Below are 9,831 nucleotides of genomic sequence, written 5' to 3' on the forward strand. Positions count from 1 at the left end.
GCACACGTTTGGCAAGTTGTCCGCTTACTTTCCCAGTACATGGCGCCTCTTCTGTTGACTTCTTACCCGGTACAAAGACACTGTCGTACTGTATGCACAGAAGGGAGTTGGTGGACTAGGTATCTGTACTAATAGGTAACATCTTCCCGAGAAACACAGATAGAATGTGAGAGCACAGTTCACACTTCGAACAGAACCGTTACCTTTGTGTGTTTGGGAAGGTCAAAGTAAGAAAGCAACAAGCCTAGACCAGGCTTTTTTCACTGCAACGATACGCTAGGATACCTAAAGCCCCTGAATACTAAAAGTAGCGATAACTCCTCGTTCCCTCCCGCACACACTCTCTCCTCTCCCTTCACCTCGACAGTGGCGCCCCCTGGATTGCTGCACTATAGCAGACGACAACCGTGTTATAGCCGTTTTCATGCTAGCGGAACATTGCTGTTTGTTTTGCTTGCAAGTTCTGGATAGGTTTTCGTCGAATGTCCTCGTGAAACTTAGTACCGCAATGAAAACTTAAGTTTTAAAGGATAATAATTAAACAAACAAACGCATTAAATAACGCACCCATGAGGTTGTGGCAATGAGTAGATACATTGGAGTAAGGCATCACACGCGTTGTGGATGATGACCGCTGAACGAATTATTATGGATCAATTTTTGCAAACTCCTCACTGAAGCATATGGTTGGAAGTACGCCCTTATACCCCTTGCTTGTTCAATTTTGATTCTCAGTTGTTTGTCGATTCAGAAAGCATATACTGTTGCCAAAAAAAAGAAAAAGTCTCTTTACTATAGTAGAAAGATACGATGGATGGTAGGAGTAGCTATTGTAGTGCATTGCTTGAGTAATTAATTAGGCTGTCCTTTATTAAGGCTCCGATAAGTCATACTTCGTGTTAATTGAAACAATCTTGAAATTTTGTACGGTGTTTTTAAATTTTAACGTACTGAAAAGCCGCTCTAATCAAACAGCGCCCTTGATTGGTTAAAACGAGTTCGTTCAACTTAGCTCAATAAAATGAAGTTTTGGAAAGGTTAGGGAAAGGTTTTGGAAAGAAAATGGTTAGGGACAAAAAAAGTAACTGTCAAAACGGCATCACACGTCAATAGTAATTTGAACTAACTACACTGTTCTGGGAGTTGGATTTACAAACAGGAGAACGGTATATGTACGGCCAAACATGCTTCAGAGTTTTCCGTTCTCAACAATGCATGCAATGTTCATTAAGCACATAAGCGTGACCCATCCGTGAAATGGTCCTGAACACAAACGAAAATTCACTACAGCGGCGCAACAGGACGCAAACTGTGGCTACGCGGTGACGATAAAAGCTTTGCCTAGCGACAGCACTGGTAAGCTAAGAAGGTAGCAATAAAGGTGTATGCGTGACAAAACTGAAAGGACTACAAAGTCTTTCCTTCGCGAAGCTGAGATAGTGGCGTTCACTTATACCGTTGTAATTGAAGATAACGCAAAAAGTTATTGCCTTCACCATATCGAGTATGGCACCCGAACACACAGCAACTAATTTTTGAATAAAACAGTAACAGAAACTGACACAGAAACAAGCGCAGTCGTATAGTTTGCCATTGGCACCCTACCCGTCTTACACACTACACGTCGGCTACGAACTCCGCACCACGTGATAGCGAAAGCCCAATTAAAGAGGCGCCGTAGACCGCGTGAGGGAGGAGGAAAGCGGCGATCATCAAAGGTTCGCGCTACTTTTACGAAGTATATGGGCTTTAAGGCTACCAACATTCAAGGCTATCCTCGTCGAAGCCCGAACGGAAAAGAGGGCCACGAAGCAAGAACGCGTCCGATTATGTAAGCCCGCTTCGAAAACAACAACAGAAAGCCCCTTCAGGTGAGTGTGTGAAGATGTGCGCCAGAATACTGTTGCCGTCGCCATCGCACCATCGTTCTTCTGCTCTCAGCGATTCACGTTCGAGCTTCCTTTCTTCTTCATTCCTCGTGGTGGTGGTGGTGGTGCTGGTGAAAGGGCTCACCGTTGTCGGCCTCACAGATGTGGGCAACGTCACGACTGACGCCCTGGGAGAATGTGCGTCCTGGGCCGACTTCTAGGGGAACTGTGCCGACATATGTCTGAAAGCGTCTGAGGAAAAACCTCAGCCGGCACAGCCGGCACCGGGATTCGAACACGGGTGCCTCCCAGTCTGGACGTGACATGGCCCGCACGCTAACCACTGAGCCACGGGAGCTGGTGGGAGGTGTTGCGTGAGCAGATGCGAACGTATTCTTCCACTGGAATGAGTGTCAGCCAATCAGCCTCCAGCAGTGTGACATCAAAGCCGGGCACCAATCAGAACCATTTGGAGTGAAGTGACCACATCCTTTCCCGTACTACTGAAGCCGGTCAAGTGAGCTCTTGCTGTGAAGAGGAGAGAGAAGCGAGGGGAAGGGACGTGGCGACATACAACGGTAGAGTAAAAAACACACAGTAGAACAAGTAGGTAGAATAGAAAAAGTAGAAACGCGCAAGAGCGGTAGAAAAGCTGTTGTTCTACCCGTAAGGGTACAAAATTACAATTTTTTTCTTTGCTTTTTTTTCTTCTTATAATCAAATTTTCCAATGAAATTCATATCACATCGCGCTCATAATCTGCACTTCATCAGTTGATGAGGTGCAGTTTCTGCAAGGAAGCTTGTCATTGAGGGTCAATTCACACGATGCAACTTTTTGGTGCAACTCGGTTCCTGCTACAGCCGCGCGCAACCGAAGTAGCACCAGATAGGTCCCTTTCACACGGCGAGCAACTCGGAATGTCGTAGTGGTCACCGAGCTCGCCAGATGGCGCGAAAACACATAATTGTCATCTTTCTTTTTTTTTTTTTTTTTTCAGTCGTACTGCGACTTCAGCACGTTAAGAATTCAATCCGTTGCGACTTCCATACTTTTGAATAATTTCCACTGGACAGGGAAATTTAATCGTCCTGCGTACTGCCGCTGCAATAACTGACACATCGAAGTCTTCCTGATTGGTCGCGCTTGAAGGAGTGTGATTGACAGGTTGCACCTAAAGTTGCAGGAGAAATCGCTCGTGAAGCGATCGGCTGTGCAACTCCTGCAACTCGAGTTGCACAACCAGAGCTTCACGTGCACATTGTGCAACTTGGTGGCGCAACCTGGTTGCGCGCAACTAAGGTTGCATCGTGTGAATCGACCCTAAATCGATATACCTCTTACTGTTTGAATTTTATTCTTACTACTCGTAATACTCTGGCGCAAAGAAGCCTTCGTTTCCTCTGCACTCATCTTTTTTTTTTTTGTACAACTTTTGGTACTGCGCATGATATGTATGCCGCTATATTCCAGAATATGCACGGAAAGTGAGGCGGAAGAACTCTACTCTGGTTTTCTGATTTGTTGCTTTTCTCAAACGGGCCAGATGAACTGCTCAGAGTTTCACAATGGGGCGCTGTTAATATACGACGGGGTGTCAAGGCCATGCACATGCAAAAATGCATTCAAAGAACGTAGGTGTGCCAAAGTACATGATGAATATGACTTTGATGTACGAAGCGCAGTCACATTTGTCAACGGGGCTGTTAACTTAAAAGGCTTCAGAGTGATGAATTGACCAAATGTGTCGACGGATAACTCACAGTGCGTGAGATCGCACGTCCTGGTTGGATCCCGATACTTTTACGCTTCGAGAAAGCAGAGTCGGCCGCATAAAATATTGCCGTGCTAAACACGTAGCACGTCAAAGAGCATCCCCTAGCCATCTGTCACTTCTGGTTTCCTCATTTTTGTTCATCGATGAAACACCCTCATGAGGTCATTTGGTGTGAAGTAGAGTCACTAAATACTAAGCTACGCTTATTTAGTGACTCCAGTGTGAAGTAAAAATGGTTGCCTGTATTGCACTGCAAAAAATTGTCGAGAAAAATACGGGCATATCGCCGCGAAAATAACGGGCGCGATCGCGCGTTGTTTCAAACCACACGCGTTTCCTGTTATTTCGCGAGGGAGGAGGAGTCTGGGCACGCGCACTGGATCTCCATGCAGTGTTGCCAGGTCTAATGAAATTTCAGTAGATCTACTGGACTTCGAGTTGGTCTACTGAAATACTGAAAAAGATCAAAACATGCTTAAATCTACTGAATTTTTTGCCTGAAGTGTGGTTTTGCATAGCGAACTCCTGTTCACGTTCGCTGGCACTGTCTGGTTGCATCGTAGTCCGCGTACGAGCGAGAAAATCGGATACTTTTGACACAGTGAGGGGTCGACGCGTTATGTGGCATCTGCAGGCAGTCACCTTTAAAAAAGCAAGCAGCTGCCCAAGTAAAACAATTTATAGCGAATACATTGCAGAATCATGCATACTCCACAGGACACCCGGTAACATGGCAAACATGAAGACAAGTTCCGACGATCTTATGTTTCCGTCGTTAGGAAGTTTCGTTGTAAACCTCCTCTGCTTGACGCATTGGAGCGCGTGCGTGGAACGGATATTTTCTTAGGTGAACCTCATGAACAGCTTTCGACAGAAAGTATCACTGGGCTGCTGCACACGAAGCGGCTGATAGGAGACAAGAACTGCTATAACGAATATGACGAACGAATATAAAAACGAAAATATAATGTAAGAACAAAAATATAACGAATATGTATAAGCGAGAGTACGTGATCGAATTACGGTGTGCAATCACGTCTTTTCTATGTACGCCAAATTACAAGCATATTTTACTTATTCTATCGCCTATATATCGTTATAGTTCGTGTTTATTTATCATATGGCCCACTAGTTAGGTCGCCGTGGAGCGTTTGCCCTTGTTCTTAGTACATCTACTGAATTCTACTAAATTTTCTGACGCCGACTTCCTGAATTTCCGCCTAAGTGACCTGGCAACACTGTCTGCATGGCCTTCGCAGCAACCGGCACTCGTGTGAGGAACGCAAGTGTGGCCCAACTGTCAAAACTGTCAAAGCCAAAGCTGTGCCTGCCCTCTTGGACTTTTGCAAGAAGATTTTGAAGGTATGTGAACCCTTATTATGCCTTTCATGCTGTCAGCATTTTAGAATAAAGGGAAACATGCGCCGTCGTTGTGTGTCACCAAATACGTAGTGAATGGCGCCTTCTTCAACGGAACGCTGGTGCCTTCCTCTGTGTTCTCACTTGTCACACTGTTCACGTCGTACCCATGCATGTTCTTCAAATTTCCCTCTCAAACAACTGAAATGAGCAACGTGTAACTTTCTGGAACTATAGTGGAAGGGTGTGCGTTCTCTCGCGTAGACATTTGAAATAGGCCGGATTTCACCAACGCCGGTTAACAGCGAGATTCAACGCTCAACCGAGATTGAGGGTCCTTTGCATCTTTTTTGTTAATAATATTAATTCGAGACGCAAGATTTATTTTAGAAATGCTTGACAGTGCTGTCGAAAGAGAGTTGAGTCGGAATTCCAAGTCGAGGGACCCGTGATCTCCTTTAACCGACGTTGATGGAATGAGGCCATTGTGTACGCCCGCCGTTCATATAATGTTTAAGTATTTGCACTATTTGTGAGGCCAATATCAATGCTCTATACAGAATGCATGAAACAAACGTGTGGATATAGCAGTAGCAGAAATGTTGGTAAAAGCTGTGGCGAGACGCATTTTCCCTTGGCCCATATACGCGAGAGTATTTTCGGTGTTAGCACCAAAAGTGTTTGACGACATCTCCTGATATGAACAGGGGTATCAAGTTACGGCACCGCACTGATGGCACACCAGCAAAAAGCAGTCTTGGGTAAGTTACTTCTAAAAAGTAACTGAGTTACAGTTACAGTTTATCTGCCAAAAATAGTAACTAAGTTACAGTTATAGTTACTTTATTGGTCGAGTAACTAGTTACAGTTACAGTTACCGAGAGAAAGTAACTTAGTTACATTACAGTTACTTTTTATAAAAATGACCATGATACAATTGTTAAAACCATACATTTATTTACATTTACTGAAGTGCAATAAAAATTGTCTTGCACTTAACCAGAAGCAGTATAAGTTAATACACGGTTATCCCACACGGAAAAATACTACATGTGCATGCGACCTGGCGCATCGCGATGAAAAAGAAGAACACGGTGACACGCACATGTTTCGTAACGTGTAGAGAGAGAGAGACATACGCAAGAACAAGGGACTCGCCTCAAGATGCTTTTTCAGATTTGAAGTTGACGTCCTGCTTGCCGAGTACGTCTTATTCCATAGTTTGCACTTTAACGTTTAAATTATTCTCGTCCTTCCATGATAAAAACTCGAAGGTTGCTTCATAGAGCGGCCACGGAAGCTTATGGTAGCAGCAACCCGAGCAGGATTAGCCATTGCACTGGTCGGAGCGCAAGTGAGCTGACCGGAAAGTTTCTCTTTGTGCATAATCATTCCCTTGTCCATATCCACAGGTGGCAGGATCCCGTGCTAGGGCAGTGACACTATTACTCACATATGACTCACTCCGACCGTTGAGGGTCACTAACTTCAACTAATTCCTGTTCGCAAAGCTGGAATTCCCGGCTTGGTCAAGATCTCAAGGCAGGGGGCACATACCGATTACGGATAAAAGGAAGGAAGGCACTGTTAGGGGAAGTAGGGGAAAGTAGAGTAAAGAAAAAAAAAGAACGACATTGATTCGAGTAACTAGTTACATTTTGCAGTTACTTCCACAGAAATAGTAACTAGTTACAGTTAAAAGCTACTTCTCTGGAAATGTAACTAGTTACTGTAACTAGTTACTCCCAAAAGTAACTAGTTACAGTTACAAGTTAAAAGTAACTTAGTTACTACCCAAGACTGGCAAAAAGAGCCCCCTTTGAATGGGAAGAATAACGGTTGCGCGTCTCTAAGTTTTTCGACGCAGTCAAAGTTTCCCGTCAGTTTACCGTCTAGGGCTCTCTCAGCTGACACCATGCAGTCATTTTAACGAAAATCTGGCGAAGGGTACGCGATAATGTTGTGACATGTTTCTTTAGCTGAGCGGTATTTGCATGATGAAGCGATACTGTAGCAACACAATACTTTTTTTCTTCTACACAGCTTTTACTCTGACGCAGACAACACCTCCTTTTCAGGCATCCTCTTGTATACGCCCTGTTTTTAACACTTTTGTGGCCTTACCTCTTCCTCTATTTTATTACCAAACAGGGTCGGAGCATATACTAACAAGAAGAAAGCAGCAAACAAGTACGTACTCTGTTGTGAATACAAACTTCCTCAAATATACATTTTACACTTGCACATGCACTTTGAAATACACTCATCTGTAAATAACGTATCTGTACCATGTACCCAAGGAGACTGGAATGGAAGCCACAACCAAGAAAGTTGCTGCAGCCCATATGGGGCACCTGTAATGAAAATGGCTGTCCAGGACGACAACACATCTTTGTGTTGAAGCCGGTCTGCACATATTTTAATGAAGACTATGAGGTCCGCTCCTCGTTCCACCCTGTAAGTTCTCATGCACCATCTTGATTCTGAGAGTTCTTCTGTAATAATATGATCATTGGCATATTTCTTGGCGACACACATGAAAAAAGAAAATATCAAAGATGACTGTAGTATGATTGACATTTGAAGGTTGTGTCAGTGCAGGGTGTATGAACTTTAATTCAGACAAGCAGTTTTAAAGGCAGCAACTAGGCAATCACAGGCGATTTTCACCGTTGTCTCTGTTTCCTGTCTCTCAGTGATATAGTAAAGTGCAGACAAAAATTTTGTAAGAAGTAACGAGTGCACAATGTTTTTTTTAATGTTTTTGATTATATATTTAGTTTAATCTGTTTAATGTTGCATATTTTCTTGTGTCTGATGACTATAATATGACTGTTCAATTGTTTGCATTACTGAGTGAGGTATGTAAGGTGCCAACGAGGAAGACAAGAGGGCCGGGCCACGAGCAAGAAAGAAGACGTGAGAGTTTTAGTATTCGGTTCCTTTGGGAAGGAACATTACAAGGTATACAATCTTTCTTTAGCACAGAGCTGGGCCAACAGCTGTGGAGTGTGCACCCCCAACACTACGCCTCTGCTATTAGTACGAGTGCTTCCATTTCCTGCAAGTCCTCTTTGCCTGCTATTGGCACCTCGCAGTGGCCATTTCTTCTACTCTATGTAAAACATATTTCTGTTTTGTGCAAATGAAAGAAAGTATGCTCTCACAAAACAAAAGTCTGTGCTGCAGCTGCAACATGGGGTCTCAAGACATTTGCAGCCACTGCAATAGATCTATAGTACATCCCTCTCTCATATGGTCATCACTGCTACACTTCTCAGGTATTGTTTTTCCTTTGGACAACGACAAAATGCGGACTGCAAGGAGCGTGGAGAAAGCATTGGCGCTTCAGCTCTGAGTGTGTTTCAACTACGTTGTGCAGTACCTGCCACCGACGTCTCCTACGTTAGAATTCACGCAACGGTATGCGTTCTTATGTATTACACTCATCGTATCATAAATCGTTATCACGTAGTCGTCAACTACTCCACTGTATTCATGCCTGTATTGTTCATAGTTACCGTGGGTTGACAATAAGTTTTAGCCGTGTGTTTCAAATGTTTCTTTTTTCTGTCTTTATATTCCTTGGTTTTACACATGCTGAAAAACCTGCTGCTGCTCTGGGCAACTGGGTTATCATACATTCTCTTGTGGACAGCGAGGTCTGCAAATTTTATAGTGCCACTTCCAGTGGCAGAAGAAAATTAGCAGCCTTATCTAATTCATGAACAGATAGCCGACTTGCCCATGAAGCAGGGAAGGCAGTCCGACACCTGACATGTACAGCATGAAAAATTAGGATTGTTGAAAAATACTTTCCGTTTTATTTCGCAGCTATTTTGGACACATCAGCCCTGAAAAAGGAACAAAGCACCCCCAACGGTAAACAAGATAGAGTGGCATGCCCTGTTCAAGTTCTCTTACTCCACTGCAGACTGGGTATGTATCCCGCCTTTAGCCCTTTCTTATTCTGCAATTTGGTACTGATTATTTCTATTTGGTCCACATTCCCAAAAGTTTATACTCTTAAACATTTACCATTGTGCTTTTGAGTCCCTGTTTGTGAGTCTTGATATTGTTTCTTGCATCTTCCACAGGCGTTAGTTAGGTTAAGCTGAGTACTAGGGTAAGCTGAGAACTTGTCGTGTTTGTCTCTTTTTCTGTTCCGTGTCTCAGGTTTTATCGTCGTTTTGAATACTACAGGGTAGGCACAACAGACATACTTCTGTGCTTTCACATACTTCGTTTACGTACGTGCATTGTGCTTTTTCAAGTACACAGATTCAAACATTGTGTTGAGCACTTCAGTTCATACATAAGTATGTCTTGTCTCTTCTTATGCCTTTCACTCAATGTTCCTAATTTCATGTTTTGTTCTGATTTCAGGAGCCGTTGCAAGCTGCCGTTCTGCAGAAAGTTACTGCAGTGTACACTTCAGTGAATATATTGTTTTATGAACACAGAACATGTGGTGTGAGTGTCTGATAATGATACAGGTCGAACACGATTCCATAAAATGATACAGTAATTTTTACAGGCTGGTGCGTGTTTCTATAATACAGTATCCCACATAATAACGGTGAAACATTAAACAACAAGCACATGGTCTCATCTTTTAGATGGGCTGAACAAGTAATGTTGAAATGCAGCGACATGTAAATTTCACGAGTTTGTGTCTTATACCTCGAAAACACTTTCCCGTCTTTTTTACAGTGTTCACAATTAATACAGCTGCCATGCATTTTCACGTTTTTTTCGCGGAATATTTTTTGCAGATGGGTCGCGTCAGTGTGCACACACAATGTTTAATGGCTTCTAGCAAATAAC

At 43.4% G+C, this 9,831-nt stretch overlaps 1 long non-coding RNA gene across 4 annotated transcripts; it reads left to right on the forward strand.

The window, feature by feature from the left end:
• The first annotated feature begins 7,906 nt into the window (after positions 1-7,906).
• LOC135383476 (uncharacterized) lies at positions 7,907-9,463 on the forward strand. Of its 4 annotated transcripts, XR_010419900.1 has the most exons (5): positions 7,907-7,968; positions 8,286-8,427; positions 8,839-8,943; positions 9,102-9,323; positions 9,391-9,442. It is a non-coding gene; the product is annotated as an uncharacterized LOC135383476 (long non-coding RNA). The 4 variants fall into 4 exon arrangements; XR_010419897.1 differs by having other exon boundaries at positions 9,102-9,463; XR_010419898.1 differs by lacking the exon at positions 7,907-7,968 and adding an exon at positions 7,981-8,123 and having other exon boundaries at positions 9,102-9,463.
• Positions 9,464-9,831: the final 368 nt, after the last annotated feature.

The sequence above is a fragment of the Ornithodoros turicata genome, chromosome 2 (genome assembly GCF_037126465.1).
Source record: "Ornithodoros turicata isolate Travis chromosome 2, ASM3712646v1, whole genome shotgun sequence".
NCBI lineage: Eukaryota > Metazoa > Arthropoda > Arachnida > Ixodida > Argasidae > Ornithodoros > Ornithodoros turicata.